Below are 18519 nucleotides of genomic sequence, written 5' to 3' on the forward strand. Positions count from 1 at the left end.
AACAAAAGTCATGATGAAGTTGTAAAGATGACACAAGAGAAATACCGTCCTTCAGTCTAATATTATTCAATGATTGCTCATGAAGAGTGCACTGTAAATCTGATGTGACTTTAATGGCTGAAAGATGTGACGTGTTTTTCAGCGTGATTACAAGCGTCTACTCAAGAACACACACCACTCTTCAGTGTTACACACACACACACGCACACACTCACCAAAACTAAAAGACACTTTGTCTCGATCCATCATGTCCAGAATTCAGGCAGGCTAAATTAGTCATGAATGGTTCAGTGTAAACCACATTAAGTGAAAAGCTGATTGAATTGCAAAGCACAGTGGAGCAGACAGCTCCAGAAAAGACCTCTGTGAGTGTGTGTGAGAGAGCGAGAGAGTGAGAGAGAGAGAGAGAGAGAGAGAGAGAGAGAGAGAGAGAGAGAGAGAGAGAGATTTTGATTTTTCAAACACAACTTTATTCCACTTTGTGTTTGTTTTCTAAAAAACTAATTCTTCAAATAAAAAAACATCCAAGTACATAATTGCGTGCACACATGCACACAAACATACCTCGTAACACATATGCATACATGCACACATACACATACAGAAACATCATAACCTCAACACATCCCCAAACAACAGGTCATCAACTTCCACCTTACACAACACACCCCGATAACACCACAAGTTCCTAAAAGAGTCCAAGTCTCCAGAGATCCTGTAGAAACTGAAATCCAGTCTGATCCTGGCCCTGATCATCTCCACACACACAAGAACAGGGGAGATGGTTTCTCCCCCCTCCACCCTCCTCTTTCTGCTTACATACACCGCCATTTTAGCCTGGCCCAACACAAAGTTCAAGAGCTGGCTCTTCTCCTTCTTCTGGCGAGTGTATTTAAAACCACAGATAAAAACCCCTCGTGTAAAGACCTCAGTGAAAGCAGTGAAAACCCTCTGTAGGAACAAAAACAGTGCAGACAGTCGGTGACATTCAGTAAAACAATGAAAGACCGTCTCCCTCTCTGTGCAGAACGGACATCTATCCTCCACATCTTTGTTAATTACAGAAATGAAGGAATTCACAGCAATCACCCCGTGGAGGATCCTCCACTGTAAGTCCCCATGTCTCTTAGTCAGTGGAGGTTTGTAGAGAGACCTCCAGGCCGGTCTCGACCCTCTCAGGTCAAAGTGACTCCTCCAGGGAGTGTCTGTCCGCCCACTCAGCTTGTCCCTGTTCAGAGTCTTTACCACCAGGCGATACAAAGTCTTCCCTGAGGCCTCCTGCAGAGAAGCCTGAGGGCAGTGGTCCAGGTGAGGACCCGCACAGTCCTTTAGCTCTGGGCTCAGCTGGATCAGGGGGAAGGGGTCCTGTGTGTTGGCTATGGTTTCACCTGAGGAGAAGCTGTCCAACATCAGGAGCTCATGGCCACTCAGTCTCTCTTTCCAGTGATCTAAGAGTTGTTGCACCACTCTACTGGACCTCATCCCCACCTTGAACGCCAGAGCAGCAGAGTCCTGCAGCCGAGGGCCAGCCAGCTCCACCACCTGGCCCAGAGTGGTAACCCCTGCAGCCTGGAACAAGGAGAACAGAGAGGAGCCCACCCAACCCGGAGAATCCAAAACTGTCCCGTGGAAGACTGGCTCCTGCAACAACCAGTGCAGCGAGTCTGCCTGCTTCTGTCTCCCCTTTTTTACCAAACTCCAGACATTAAAAATGCTCTTATAAAAACTTGGAAGTGATGACCTGTTAAACTGTGTGCTGTTCATTAAAAACAAACTAAAATCCAAACCCAGGCTGTTACAACGCTTCAGGATGCAGCAGGCTAGAGCCCTCCACACAGTGTCCTCTGGTCCACTCAACAGTCTCTGAATAAATTGTAGCCGAAAAGCAGCACCCCTACTTGCTAAGTGAACCAGGCCCTGCCCCCCCTCCTCTTTGGGAAGGAAGAGGACACTCTGTGGGACCCAGTGCATCCTGTCCCAGATAAAATCTACTAAAACTCGCTGTACCTGGGAGAGGAGAGAGGCTGGAGGATCCATGCAGGCTAACCTATGCCACAGGGAGGATGAGACCAGGTTGTTGGCTATCAGGACTCTGCCTCTGTATGACATTTTAGGGAGAAGCCACCTCCACTTATTAAGTCGGCCTTTTACTGTTTCAAGGACATTGTCCCAGTTCTTCTTGGTCATGTTCTCATCCCCCAGGAAAACTCCCAGGTACCTCAACCCACCCTTCTTCCAGGTGAGCTCAGCAGGCAGGATAAGCTGACCCCCCAGCCTCTCTCCCACCATCACTGCCTCACTTTTTCCCCAGTTGACCTTTGCGGAAGAAATAAGACCAAATAATTTAACAGTGTCAATCAAAACATCAATATCTTTTTGTGAATCTACAAGCACAACAAGATCATCAGCATAGGCAGACATTTTAAAAGACACAGGACAACTGGGAAAAGACACACCTGTCAGCTTTTGCCGTAGTTGGTGAAGCAGAGGTTCGATGGCTAAAGAGTAAAGCATGCCAGAGAGAGAGCAGCCCTGCCTCACCCCCCTCCCAATGTTAAAGGGCGCACTCAGCCCGCCATTAATTTTTAGCACACTCGCAATGTCACTATAGAGAACCCGGATCTTGGCAATGAACCCAGGGTTGAAACCAAACCCTGCTAAAGTCCGCCAGAGGTATTGGTGTTCAACCCGGTCAAACGCCTTTTCCTGGTCTATTGAAATCAGACCAGTATCAAAGCCCAATTCACTGGAAATCGCCAAAACATCACGAATTAAAGTGACATTGTCACTTATGAGCCTGCTGGGAACACAGTAGGTCTGGTCCGGGTGGACGATGGATGCCATCACCTCTCTCAATCTAATGGCCAGAGCTTTGGAAAGGATTTTATAATCCGTGCACAGTAACGACACTGGCCTCCAGTTCTTAATCAATTGCAGGTCTCCCTTCTTTGGTAACAGGGTGATGACGGCCCTCCTGCAGCTCAGAGGGAGCCGCCCTCTCTGGAGGCTGTCAGACACCACCTCCAGCAGATCACGTCCTATAATGGCCCAGAAAGACTTATAAAAATCAATAGGAAGACCGTCAATCCCTGGTGCTTTACCACTCTGCAAACTCATCATTGCCGTGTACAGCTCCTGCAGCGTCAAATTTGACCCCAGCTCTGAGTTTACCTTTGAATCTACCTGAGGGAGACCTGTAAGGAAGCTGCTGTGCACATCTGGATTGTCTGACCATTCACTCTTAAAAAGGTTTTTGTAGAAACCTACAGCAAACTTTCTGATCTCAGACGAGTCTGAGACCTCAGAGCCACTATCCGTGCGTAAACAATGCATGATCTTCCTTTGTCCATTTTTCCGCTCCAGCCCAAAGAAAAATTGAGATGGGGCATCCATCTGAACCACATTTAAAAACCTGGACCTGACCAGAGCCCCCTGTGCTGACACACCCAGCAGGTTGGCTATGGCTGCCTTTTTGTGTTTGAGGGAGTCTAAATGCCCTCGATTTTCAGAGAACTCTGCTAAAGACTGCAGTTCTTCCGCCTCAAACTCCAGATTTTTTAAAGATCGGGTTAAATCTCTTGTGACATTGCGAGAGAACTGCTGGCACAACTGTTGGATCTGTGCCTTGCCAAAATCCCACCACTGCTGAATGCTGGAAAAAGCATGCCTGCTGTCTCTATGGCTCTCCCAGAAATACTTAAAAGCAGTTCTAAAAGCCTGGTTATCTAAAAGAACAATGTTAAAATGCCAATAAGCACTTTTTAAACGAATGTTCTTGATAAAAACAGAACAGGAGACTAGAGCGTGATCACTAAAACCCACAGGCTGAATATGACACCTTCTAAAAATGTTTAAATGGTGTGTAAAACAATAGAGGCGGTCCAGCCGAGCTAAGGATAAAAAATTCTCTTTTGAATGACTCCAGGTGTATTGTCTATGATTACTGTTAAAAACCCTCCACACATCAGACAGCTTATGTTCTTTAACTATCTGTGTGATCCTGCTTGAAGAAGCAGGATGGGGTTCTGTATGATTCCTGTCCAACAGAGGTGTCTCCGTACAGTTAAAATCACCTCCTAAAAACATAAAATCATTATCATCACAATTCTTAACAGTATCATTTAAAATGTTTAAAAATGCCATCCTCTCCAACGCATTTGTTGGGGCATAGACATTCAAAAACACAACTTGGACATTTTCAAAAGTTGCTTTCACTTTAAGTAAAACACCTGGAATTATTTCTTCAGAGTTAAAAGAAACTGGCAAAAAACTTCTTGAAAATAATATTCCCACCCCTCCACTACAGCTGGATTTATGACTTAAAACCACCTCCCCATTAAAAGCCTGCCTCCATTCACTCTCATTATCTGTCGTGCTGTGGGTTTCTTGTACAAACATTATGTTGATTTTCTTAATTTCCATGAGTTTGAACAGAGCAGCTCTTTTAAAATCAGCTCTTGCTCCATTTAGATTTAAGCTACCCAGATTAAAATCACACATGGATAAAAAGAAGAAAATAACACACCAAAACAGAATGAAAGAGTGGCAGATTTTAAACCTCATCATCTTGGCTGCTTAGATGGCCTTTAACTCTGAGAATGTGCTTCTTTAACCTATAAATCTCCTGATCAGACAGCACATCGTCTGCCATCCCAGATCTCCTAGTAGTGAGAGGTTTAGCTGATCTCAGGAACTGTCTCAGATCGGGGAAATGATCCTCCATTGCAATGAGCCTCTGACCTTTAGTTCGCTCTAAGAACTTTTTTATTTCATTAGGAGTATAGAGACTATGTGACTCCTGTGACAAGATAAAATCACTGTCTCCATCCTGACTACCTGTCACTCTCCTGCTCACTTTAGTGTTGCTGCTCCCTGAACCACTGCTCTTCCTTTTCTGTGAGACTCTAAAGTCGTCATCACTGACCATCTCCTCCTCCAATACGGCATTGACAATCTCTGCTGTCACGTGATCATTGTTTACACTTTTCCCCTCTCCAGACCCACTGGCTTCATCCCGCTCTTGAGCTCTCTCAGTGCCTGCCATCTCAAAACAAATGAGGGGGGCTTCCCCCGGGTCACTCACCTCCAGGCTTACAGCCTCCTGCGACCGGAGAGGCTCCAGACCAGCAGCTGACAGAATCCCACCAGCAGCGACCTCCGGCCGAACGCTCCGCGGCGGCTCCCCGCCAACGTCGCCCTCGGGCCGGGCTAGCTGCGGTGGTTCCCCGCCAGCGGTGCCCCCAGACGCGGCCAGCTGCGGCGGCTCCCCGCCGGCAGCAGCCTCGGACCGGGCGGACCGCGGCGGCTCCCCACCGGCAGCAGCATCGGACCGGGCCGGCTGCGGCGGCTCCCCGCCAGCAGCAGCCTCGGACCGACCGGCCTGCGGTGGTTCTCCAACAGCCGCCGCCCTAAACCGCGCACCCCGCGGCGGCTCCCCGCCCCGGGGTGCAGAAGTAGAGGCGGCGGCGGCGGCGGCAGCCGCCGGCTGCCTTGTCCCCCCCCTCTCCGGACAGGACCGGATAAGATGACCCTCCACTCCACAACCGAAACATTTCATTGTCTCTGACGTTGCGAAAACCATATAGTTGTAACCATCAACTTTAAAAGAAAACGACAGGTTGAGGTCATGAGCGGGATCCTTTAAAACCATGAACACTTGCCTACGGTGACTAACTACATGTTTCAGCCTGGCTGATTTACAGCCAAGCGACACCATCTTGATGGTTGAAACTAGCTGACCATAACGAGACAGTTCCTTAGTCAGATCCTCATTTTTAATAAACGGGGGAGCGTTGGAAATGACCACCTTGGCTGCCGGGCTAACGAGAGGGAGGACAGGAGTGAAAGTGCCCTGAATCACTACACCTTGCTCCACCACCTCGCTCACCTTAGCCGTAGCATCCAAAAAGATAACAATGGCCCCATTCATCCTGGAGGCCGACTTCACACACTCACAGCCCACCACCTCACCCACAGCCAGGCCGGCCTCCTCTACACTGCACGGCACTGAGGGCACCAGCTTAACGGCATGACGACGAGTTAAACGCTCGAAATCAGCCGCAGCAGCCCCAGACACCGGCATAGTGCCGGGTCAGTACACGACACACACACACACACACACAAACTCTCTCCCACACACGCACGCACACACACCAAACTATATTACGTTAATAATAAGCAAAAGATAAACAAAAGCACATAAACAGAAGAATTAGCCAAAAGAAATTTCTACAAAATCCTCACACACACTCCAAACATTCCGCTCTCAGCTCCACACACACTCCGCCATCTCAGAGAGAGAGAGAGAGAGAGAGAGAGAGAGAGAGAGAGAGAGAGAGAGAGAGAGTGTGTGTGTGTGTGTGTGTGTGTGTGTGTGTGTGTGTGTGTGTGTGTGTGTGTGTGTGTGTGTGTGTGTGCAAATCCACAGAGCTTTGAGTTTCCTCTGTATTGTACCCACATTACATTCATTGGCTGTGAGTGACTTATAATAGGTCATTTAGCCTCTAAATGAACTACAGAGAGCATGCTGGGTGCTGCAGTATTAGCACATAAATGACCAAAAAACATCTATTTGTACACTTGTATGTGCTGTGGGTCATCAGACAGAGAGTAACATGATTTAATAGGTGGGGGGGGGGGGGGGGGTCTGAGGTCTTTGCTTGGGGGCATTTTGCCAGTGAAGCAGAGTGTTGGAGCCAGTGTTCAAGTGACTAAATGAACAGTTTTTTACACTTGAAAAAGAACAAAGCTGCCGCCGTCCTTTGTGTGTCTGTCCTGCCGCTGTCATGGGGGGTGTGGGGGGGTGGGGGTGAATGGGTTCGTAACTTTTCAGTCATTCATGTGTGTCCTGTGGCTTTGCGTGGTGCTCCAGATCACAAGCCGATGATATTTCGACATGTCCAACAAGTGCTCCCTGTGTGAGTGTCTCTCTGTACTTGACCACACGCTGGCATGATTACACCATGACTACTTTGGTCCACTCAACTATCACTTCATCTGTTTAAGTGCCTGCATTCTTACCATTCCCTCTTTGCCAAGTGTATCAAAAAAAGTCATCCACCCACAATTGCCATGGCTGTTGCCAAACCCTTTGCCTACTGTATACGTTTTGCCGTACAATGCCGTCTTTAAAAAAAAAAGCGGCAGTGGCAGTGGAACCACAAGTACAGGGTTCAGGCATCAGATTTACCCAGAAATGCATCTGATAGTTGCTTCGCTTCCCCCACTGTAGCTTGGTTAAAGTGAAAATTACCGTGATGGATATCAAATGTCCAAATCAAGATGTTTTTGTTCTTAATAACTGTTCATCTCTAATTATTTTGTTAGCGGTATACAGAAAGGAACATCTGTGAGTCTTGGGCAATCATTCAAACCAATTACATTTTGTTGGAGTGCACGAGTAATTGCTTATCATAAATATGACACAATCACATTCACAGGAACACAAGACACATAGACAGAATACTTTCAGAGCTGACGTAGTGTCTGACAGCTGTTTCGCTGGTTGAGGCAGAAGAATGCACTGAGTCTTTTCTGTATGTGCACATGTGTGTGTGTGTGTGTGTGTGTGTGTGTGTGTGAGTGTGCGAGTGTGTGTGAACAGCGGCGGTGACTGACCATCACTGTAATGTAAGGGGAAATGCCTTCCTTAACCACAACCCCATTTTCCTAGACTCCCAACATACCACAAGTGAGAATCAACCGTCTGAAGGTTCAAGGTGCGTAGAGCAAGGGAGGAATGTTATCTCGGGCGCACACATGTCTGGAACCACCAGTGTCCTTTACTTATCGCCATCCTTTATCTACCATGCCACAGTCTTTTGTTACTCTGGGAGTGTGTGTGTGTGTACGTGGCAGCTGCGTTAACTCCGGTGCCATGAAAAGAATTCCTGTCACGGACCTGAACTATTCCTAATATCCAATTTTGTAATAAACTGCTGGAAGGAATGAGGGAGAATAAAGAGGGAGATCACAGGCCAGGAAGCAAATACAAATCATACAGCAAAGACAAACATAAAAGAAAGCCAATTTTTTTTCACAATACTCTCCCTCTCTCTCTCTCTCTCTGTCTCTCTTTCTTGTCTTCCCTCCAATTCCCAACTCTTTCCAATCGAACACCATTTATAGCCACTATTCCCTGCTTAGTAACCCTACAGTCTCCAGCTTAAGTCAGTGACAATCAGTGATACTTAAAATCAAACCCCACCATAACACGGAGCAATGCTGTTGTATATCTGAGTGTAATATAGAGCCTCGCTGAGTACATTTCATATGATTTTTACTGATGGAGGTCAGAGCTGTCGCCCACTCTGACAGACCTCATTTAGGACATTTTCTCAGTGGGCGTATTGAAAGAGCACAGAATCGTTGGGTGCTTCTGCACTGTGCAATAACACGGATAAAAGCTGGAACATTTCAGTTAGCCAGCTGTGGTGGGTGGGATCAGGCTGCAGTCATGACTCTTCATCGCTCATTATCAATAAAAAGACGATAAAGAAAGGGAACTCATTGACTAACTGAATCATTCCCCTGATGAGACCTTAATGTTTGATTAATCAGCTCGAGGTTATTTTTATGCTTTCTTTCCCTTTTTTGTTTCTTATTCACAGACGAACCAGCACTCTGTCAGCACCCACCAGCACGCCTGTCTTCTATATTCATCACAGTGTCTCCTGTCGTATAATAATGCAGACAGAGTATTGTGTGCTTTACTTTGTAAGGTTATACAACTTCACTCGTGGGTGGAGCATACACACACACACACACACACACACACACAAATGCTTGCACACAAACAAAAAGAAAGGACAGGCATTCATTTGTCCCAAATAAAGACAATGGGGTAAGACAAATCCAAGGCTGTGTGTGCGTGTGTGTAAGTGTGTAAGCTTCTGCGTTAAGAGGGCATGCTGAGAGAATAGGAAGCGTGCTTTCTGTGCCAACTCTCTCGTTGGCAGTCAAACAAGGACACTCACACTCACACACACACGGTGCTGAGCATTTTTAATTGGCCACTGATTTGCCAGTTAGTGTTCTTGCCACTCTCTTAACCTCACTGTGCTGGCCCCCTGCCCTAGAGCCTGGCACAGACACAGCTGGACCTGGAGAATGTGTGCATGAGTGGGCGTTTGTGTGCGTGTGTATGTGTGTGTCATCCAGAAGTAATTGGTTCACAGAAGTGAGTGTATCTGTGCATATGTGTATGTATAGGATAATAGGATTTCCAATGAATCTTCATATTGTTTGTGTGCATGATTAAAAGCAGTTGATTCTGTAAAGTCTCTTCATTTTCTCTCTTTATTCTATTCAAAATTCTAACTGTAATTGAAAGTTATGAATGTCAGAAGTTCACAGACACACACATGCACATGGACTGTGCATTGCAGCAGTGTAAGCTGCAGCTGTTAATCAGGGTTAATGCAGTATACGTATATGTTCTTCTAAATAAATTACCAAGGACTTGTTGCCCAGCTGTTCCAGTGTAGCTGTTCAGAGGCTTACAGACATTATCAAGCTGTGGTCAGTTGAACTGGGATTCTGTAATGTGTGACTGTGTGTTACCACACGAGTGTGCTGCAGAGCATTTCAAAAAGAAGTCATAAATAAAACAGAATGCACTCGGACAACCTTTCAGAGTTAAACTGTAGTTTAAAGAAACTTGCAGCGAACACTGAGCAAGTTGTGTGTGTGTGTGTGTGTGTGTGTGTGTGTGTGTGTGTGTGTGTGTGTGTGTGTGTGTGTGTGTGTGTGTGTGTGTGTGTGTGTGTGTGTGTGTGTGTGTGTGTGTGTGTGTGTGTTAAGAGCACATGATATATGTGATATTTATGACATCAGAAGTAGATTGCATCCTCCCCTGTGATATTTTGCAAGGCACTGACATTCACCACTCTAGCCTCTTGCACACAAACACACACACACACAGACACCCATTTACGAGAAACCCAAGGTCAAAATAAAGAGGATGAGATAAGCGTGGTGTGTGTGTGGCCATGTCATGCATGTGTGTGTGTGCGCATGGTGACATCATTACTAGAGAAGAGCACTCTGTAGCTGATTGATGGAGAGAGGGGTCGTTAAGGTCGGTTATGCTGTGAGCTCATTGCCCAGCAACCAGGCAGTTGGCCCTTGCCACTATTTGTATGCATGTCTTTACGGGTCTCTGTGTGTGTGTGTGTGTGTGTGTGTGTGTGTGTGTGTGTGTGTGTGTGTGTGTGTGTGTGTGTGTGTGTGTGTGTGTGTGTGTGTGTGTGTGTGTGTGTGTGTGTGTGTGCGCATGTGTGGTGTGTGTGTATCTGTGCATGTGATCTCAGTCTTTCAACTCACAGGACGGATGTGTGAACTTGTCTCTAACATAAAGCCTCATGCACATACACGTGCACATGTAATGTAGAACATAACCCCATGACTGTGCCGCTTAACATAAAATCAATCAGACCAGCAGATTGCTTTATACTCACTCACACACGCAACCAACTAGACACATGACAACATTCAGCCTCTCATCTTGACTACTAAGTAGCAGACGCTGCTGTGTAATTACTGCTTCTAATGCTGCCACAAAGTTAACTAGTCTTATACATCTGGCATTAGAACAGTGATTATTTACACAGTGAGACACTGTGTATTGTAGAAAAGATTCACTGCCATTCATTTTATTTCTTTAGGCACTTTCGGCTGCTGATTCCCTCGTTTTCTCCTCTACAGTAGTCTCTTTCCTTCTCTCCACTCTCTCAGAATAATTTGCATATAGTATCAGCCTGTGCTGCAAAAGTAAATTCATGACACAGTTTGTAACAATGAAAGCCGATTATTGTAATGACAAATAAGAAAGCAATAACAATAATGGGGCAGACAGAAAATATCCATAAATCCAAATATGCATATACACTATAGCGTGTTAATATGCACATACAGTATAGACTAATTTACATACCATGAATGCATCAACATGCAAATACATTATGTAATGCAAGATGTAGAGTGTATTCACAGAGTTGTGTGAGCTGATAGCAGAGGATGTAATATGCAGATGTCTGTGTTTTGTAACTGAATAAAGTGTTAAGAAGTAAATTCAGTAATTGGATGAATGGATAAGGGATGGAAAAAAAACATACTCGCTCTCTACAAAAGCAGCCAGTTCATAAACATCATGAAACAGTTTATTATTAATTTCCATTTCTCTGGGTGGTAATGATATGTTTTAGCCGGTGTTGGTGAGTCAGACAACAGGTCATACTCTGGGTTATGTTATGTTGGTTCCATAAAAAAGCTTGAAGTCTGGATCACTAGCTCTAGACTCTCTCTTCTTTTTATTTGCGGTACAACTTTTTGTCTTGGTAGTTTTTGTCTACAGCTTATGTCTGGGACTTATCTGAGTCAGAGTTTTGTTTTGGTTGAGAATTAAAAAAAAAAATCATGCTGCAGCAGAAGGAGGAGAGAACATTGTTTTCTTCGTAGAACAACCCTGACTGACTTGTAAGGAGATAGTCTGTTCAACGTCTTGCATGCGCCCTATCAGTTTACCAATCTCACACATCCACACCGGCGCGCTCCTCAGATGACTGCCCATTGAGAAGCGAATGGAGGAGACACAATACTTGCATCACGTCACATAAACACAATTGTGGCTCGGCTCGGCTCTGCTCTGATGTCACCTGAGCAGCCGAAACCTATCGGGCTCATCAGGCAGACTTCAAACAGAACGAGGAGTCTGAAAGGCTTACACAAACTGACAGTGACTAAACACAGCCTCAAAGAGCTACACAAATAAAACAGTGATATTTTTATTAAGGACTTGTTTTTATAAATAAATAAATAAAAAACCCAAATGTGTCAATGAAGGTAACGCAATCACAAACATCTGCTTTGTCATCCTCTCCTCACGCCTATGGTCAGACTTCAAGGGAGGAAATGTCTGTTATTTTGGCCTGTGGAGGATGAATTTTGAGGCCAGATATAATGGAACAGCATTAAATGCAGCTGGAGGCCCTGTGTAAGCGATACTGGAGACACACTCTGAATTTGGTTGCTTTCCAGACAGATTACAACAGAAATGCTGCTCTCTTACTTTGTGTCTTTGAAAAATGGATAAACAAGAAAGGTGCTTTGATGATGGCGACAGAAATTGGATGATTAGTTATATTTGACTCAAATAATAATTGTACCACCACTGAGAAAATGATAGAAACGTCTGAGGTGATATGCGCCAGTTAGTCACTGTATAGCAAATGAATAAAACATCTCACTGCTTTGGTTTGGGTTTTGTGTTTCCACTGAGATTGTGTAGTAACAAAGGGAATGACGACAAATAAAGAAAACAGGTATTAGTATTTAATAAGTTCCTGTTATAAATGGGACAGCAGTGCAGCCTGTCGGTTATACCATAGACTGTAGATGGGTTATACTGGCCATTTGTTAAGGGAAGATCACAGGTTAATGCAAGAGTCATGAGTCTCTTCAGGTGAGATATTCTCTTCCTTCTTTTCCTTTACATCTGTGAGTCAGCTCAATGGAAATCAGTGTTACTGCTTGTTAGGTGGGTCGGATTTTATCAATGAGTTTTTGTTTTTTTATTAACGTGCATGATAACCAAACTCAGCTTCTTGCTTAGGAAGTGAAAATATCAAAAGTAGTTAAACCAAGACTCAAACTAAGTGCACCGCCACAGCCGCAGAATGAAAACAGAGTCTCTTTGAACCCGAGACAGATAAAAAAAGAAGAGGAAGAAGAAGAAGAGATTGAAATGAAAAAAATGCAGTGGCAGATGAGGTTGGGATGATAAGAGAGAGAATGAATAAAAGTAAGAGACAGAACACAAAGGAAGGAGCGAAAAAACAGAGTTGTGGCTGAATATGATAAAGAAAAAGAAACTCGTCTGAGTCTCTCTCTCTCTCTCTCTCTCTTTCATTCTAAGATCTTCAAAGACTAATGCAGCACTCCTGAGACACTGCTACCAACACTGGTGGGACACACACATACACACACTAGTACGCCCTGCTGCGAGACAAGCTCTGTGCTACCCTCCTCTGAACCAAAGTAATGATACACTTGAAACTCAGACAGACAGATGAAGGGAGAAAAAGAGGCTGAGTCAGACAGAAAAAAAAACTGATGGCATAAAAGGAAAGAGGAAGGAATTAGATAAACTGTATTGAGGCTACGTGATGGGAGAACAACCGTGAACCTATAAAGCCAGTCAGCTATGTTTGCAGAATCAGTTTACAATACCATACTGTCATATGCACACTTTACAACAAGCAAGTGAAGCGGATAAAAGCCAAACCCTCACTCACACTATACTGTTTAACCTTATTACCATGTCATTAAAACATCAGTTAAAGCTGCTGAAATCAATATTTTATATCATCTGTGAATCTAATCACTGTAGTAAAGTGAAGGATTTCACTAGTATTAACAAACCCACACAGAATTATCACCCAACTTATTGTCTTTCAGTTCATCGTCTGTTTCTTACGACAGTCTTCAAGTTTTCATTCACACTCCAAATGCATCAGGCGACTACAGGATTGACAGGAAATCGGCTCTGATGAATCCCCTGTACACTATCTGCACAGGCAGCAGCTACAGCAACCAGCCTAGTAAGTCAACTAGCCTTACAGTAGTTGAAGATACAGAAGGAGTCGGTGGAGACCAAAACTGAGCTAAAAACAAGAGGAGGCAGGACTTAAATTCATCAGCTGAACAGAGAATGATGATCTATGACTGTTGGATGTTGCATTAACGACACATTAACGATAGCAACTTCAGAAGTTGTTGGAGAGAATATGTCACTGTTGTGTTCACAGATTCACCAAATGGTATTAAAAAAATAAATAAACACTTTTATGCATCACCTTTTTTGATGGTTTAATCTTTTTGAAAGAGAAAAATAATGCTTTATGTCAGCTGGAAGCCTCTGCATTAAGAGCAAAATCAGCTCTAATTTGGAATCAATTAAATGTAAAACAATTTCCATTATTTTCCAAAGAAACATCACAGAATTAAAAGCAATATAATATTAAAAGGAAAACCACCCTCCCCAGACAGCTAACAAATGTTACTCTTTTTCTGCATCTTTGCCCTGAGAGAAAATTGACAAACAAACCTAACATCACTGTTTCTTCTCTCAGTTTAGAAGATGAGTCTTCCTCGGCGGTGTGAAAATGGGTGCCACACATGGCTTTATCACCAATCTGCACGGCTGATAGAGTCGGACTCATTATTTGCTGTGGTTGTTACTGTCATTGCTTGGTCTGGGGAAATAATATTCCTGCACGCTTTGTTAACTCTGCTACTCTTCAGTTCTTTCACCCGTCCACATTTCCTCTGTGTCGCCGTCTTTCTCCTCTCAACTCGCCTAATTGTCTCATCTCCCTTGCCGCCTTTTCATTGCCATCGTTCAACACATCTTGCTCTGTCTCAGTTGACCTTCCCACCCCACCCCCCCCGCCACTTTCCTTTACCAACCACTCCCCCACACTCCCCGGCCTTATGGCTACAACAATACCGAGGCCCTCCAAGTCAGTTTACTCATGTGTGGCCTATTGCACACTGAATACACTTGTCAAAGGAGCACTCAAAAGATGCTTTATACACCACTCAATTCCACGCTCAGTTGGCTAACTGACAGGGCGTTAGCAACCCTGTTTGATGAAAATTAGTTTGTTGATGGTGACGCACAAATACAGTAACCTACAGAAGCAGCAGCAGCAGCTCAAGCTGGCTTATACAAGTGCTTCAAGATGTCTGGAGTGAATATGAAGTTGGTTTGAGCGTTAATGAATATGCAAACAAAAGCAGAGTGAAAAGAAAAACCTCTCCTCTAGCTTCTTCAATCAGAAAACAACACAAAAACAGGGGAGAGAGAGGAAGGCAGATATAGTAAAAAAGAAAAAGAGAGGTAATACTACAGAAGAACAAGGAGTGGCAGATAAGAACAAGCCAGCAAAGGCAAAAAGATTTGCTGATTTTTCAACTTGCTGAAACTCCACTTCAACAACCACCACACAACAAGCACCTGACTCTATTTGCACTTTTCTCTTCATGTTGTATGCAGATGAATAGAGGCAAATTAATGTGCGTCATATTCCTTTAAGAGTGTGGGTTCTTTTGGGCAGTCACACACTGAGCCACATCTATTTATAACCCTGCTGTTTTTGAGGACTCTGCCACATTAACATAGGAACTGTGCACACACACACACACACACCTATATATAAAGATGTCCACACACGTATTCTCATACACTCATTTGCATACACTCACACTGTTTGATACTGGGCATGCTTTTTAAGCAGCGTGTGGTCGTGTATGCATGTGTGAGCGTGTGTGTGGTTTGACATTGCTCTGACGGTAAATGCTACTCAAAATTAAAGAACAGTTCAGAGGAGTGTATGTGCATGTGTGTCTACTCAGGGTCCGTTCAGACATTGGTTGTGTGTGCATTGATGCTCAGCAATTACAATAAATGCAATAAGAAAATGAGTTAATATGTTTGAACTTTGGGCCCTTTTACACAGCAGATGTTTTAAATTGTTTCAACGGGTAAAGCATGAAAACCAAATGAATCATAGCTTGATTCCACTTGCAACAAAGCGTGTATAATTGGCCGTTCTCACAGCAGACATTTTCACTTGTCACTCATATAAGCGGTATGACGGGTTTAAAAATGGTAATGACTATGTTAATAGCCTTGGAATAAAGGGACAGAAATACAGCATGCAGTCATCTGTTTATCGCAGCAGCAGCATTATGACAACAGGTGCTGCTAAATTCACATTTACCATATCATCTGTATACTACAAAGGCTAAATACAGAATGTTACACTGTTTAAAAGGTATCACGCGTCGCACACCAACACAAACGTGGTGCATCTCTTACATCTTTATGGAGGCATGCGGAGCTACAGGATGTAAACAGTAAAATCACTGATAGCTTTGTTCTGTTCAGCTGCTTCAGTGTCAGAGCCGTGGTGTCGTGCACGTCGGCTTGCAGTCACACCGTCATGGCGCACACGAGCCTGTGCTTTTTTCTCCTATGAAAAGTCAAAATGTGATGCTGTGCAAAAGGCCTAAGCAAGTGTGTGTGTTTGTGTATACATCATTTTATGCATATCTATAGCCCTATTTGACCCAACATTCACTGTGCGTGACTTTAATTATAACAATGACCTTGTAAAAACCTTTTTAGTGAAGATGCTCTCACGATGTTAATCCCCTTGTTTTTCAAAGGATATTGCATGGTTGTGTTGCAAGATCCGGTGAGTGCTGTGAAAGACTGAAGTGCTAATATGTGTAATGCATTGGCTTCTATGAGACAGACACTGCGGTTGTGTGTGTGTGTGTGTGTGTATGTGTGTGTGTCAGTGTGGGTGTGCGTGTGTGAGAGAGAGGATGACATCATTACTATGACTGGGCGCTGGCTGAAGGAAGGTCGTTATGGCTCGCTGCCATGAGCTCTTAGTTTGTGGGCACGTGTTTGAGTGTGAACATCAGCGTGTATACCATTGTGCGTGTGTATGTGTGTGCATTCTGCCATTAGGATAGCATATTTTACTGAGTTCATAAACATAATGTACACCCACGCACAGTCTCTGCATGAAAGTCAGCACAACATTATGATCCTGTAAAATTCTGTCCTTTTCTATCTCCATTCCCCCCTCTCTCTCTCTCTCTATCTCTATCTGTTCCTTGTTTATTTACAACCATCACAACATCAATCCCGCTCCTAATTTGTCCTCATCTTTTTGCTCCATCTACTCTCGGTGTCATACCACATCCTAAACTGAATCAGACACAAAATTAACTCCTTTAATATTTGCTGGAAATATATCGTATTACTTTTATCAGTGGTGATTTACCAAGTAATTTAGCAGGTATATTGATGATGGATGTGTCGTCCTCTCATCTTTTCCTCTTTTCCTCCCATTTTTTTTAATCTCCCCCCACTGAGCACTAGTCTAAATGTTTTCCTCTCCCTCCCACAGCATAACTATCTCCCTTCCTCTCTCTTTCACCTCCTCCTCCTCTCTCTCTCTCCATCCCCTCCCTTCCCAGAACATGCTTGTCCTTCTTGCCACTTTCTTCCCTTCCTCCATCTGTCTCTCCCCACCCTCACTGTCCTTCACCTCCCTGTAGCTGCAGAGCACACCTTCCATCCACCCCGACTTTATGCACTGTCTGTCGCTCAGTTGGTAGGTGACGTAATCCCACTTGTAGTCATAAAGTCTCCCCGCACACACACACACACACACGTACACACTGTGAGAGCATAAACAGTGTGATCATAAAGCTGACACTGCTGTCATTCAGACTTATAGTGCTGGGGAGAAACACACCCAGAGATAAAGCCAAGAGTAAATGTGAGAGAGTTAGCTGTCTGTGAGGGTGTGTGTGTGTGTGTGAGTGGGGTGGGGGGGGGGCTGAAGGCTAGAGCACAGAGGGGAGCCACTACAACAATTTATCGCAGTAAATCCAATGGAGAGAGTGTTTGACTGGAGGGACTTTCCTATATGCTCCATTCACTCCTAGTACAACCTCAGTGTGTGTGTGTGTGTGTGTGTGTGTGTGTGTTAAGGGGATTCCACAGTTAGTTCTGCTCAGTGTCTCATTACATCATCACATGGTGCTCTGGGCTCACTCACACAACACACACACAGACACACAAAGAGACACACACACACACAGGCACAAGCTGGCGTACACACAGGCACAAATACAGACAGAGATAAAACGTGTGTTAACTGTGTGTGTTTGTGTTTATATGTCAGTGTCAATAAACTGCAATGAAGTCACATGACGGAAGGGGCACACTGAGGTTTTTTAATTCCTCTCTGAGTCTGTTAATGTTTGTGTGAGTAAGAGAGGGGGGGGTCAACCAGGAGGGATGGAAGGAACGAGAGAGGGGGAAAGAAAGAGGGAATGTGGGTAGAAGGGGAGATAAAAGAGGGAGAAAGGTGGGTCGGATACAATACAGCCATTGTAGCTCAACATCAGTAGAAAAACTATAACCTGCATCAGGTCTGTGAAACAGCGCAGAGCCAAATCTTCTGCGTTCCATTGAGGAATGGAATGTGCTTGACAAAGGTCAAGACACACACACACACACACACACACAAACGAGGAAACTGGCTGAAAAGGTTACATTCCTCCACACCTACTGACTAGATATAGACAGTACAACTCCGGTATCTAGGTTTAGACAAAACATTGACTAAACATGCAGTGGCAAAGATCAGAGTTTATCCCATTTAAGAAGGATGAGGATGGGCCTATTTCATGAAGACTATGGAGAGACAGAGAGCACAAAAGAAAGAGGAGAGAGAAAAGAGACAGGGTGAAAGACAGAGTGTAAACAAAGTGAAGCTGAGGGAAGCCAGAGTACGAGGTCTGAGTCAAAGTCAGACAGAGAAACAGACAAAGGCAACAGCTCACCTCATGTGTTGTGTCCTGCTGTCACATGACCTGATGTGGCTTCGTTAACAGCATGGGACTAAGTACAGTTTATTTAGCTGTTCGACT

General features: G+C 44.4%; 1 protein-coding gene across 4 annotated transcripts in view; it reads right to left on the reverse strand.

Annotated features, from left to right (window-relative positions):
• atxn1a (ataxin 1a) overlaps positions 1-18519 on the reverse strand; it is a 98600-nt gene that overhangs the window by 37629 nt on the left and 42452 nt on the right. The window lies entirely within an intron of this gene.

This window comes from Trachurus trachurus (assembly GCF_905171665.1).
Source record: "Trachurus trachurus genome assembly, chromosome: 11".
Taxonomy (NCBI): domain Eukaryota; kingdom Metazoa; phylum Chordata; class Actinopteri; order Carangiformes; family Carangidae; genus Trachurus; species Trachurus trachurus.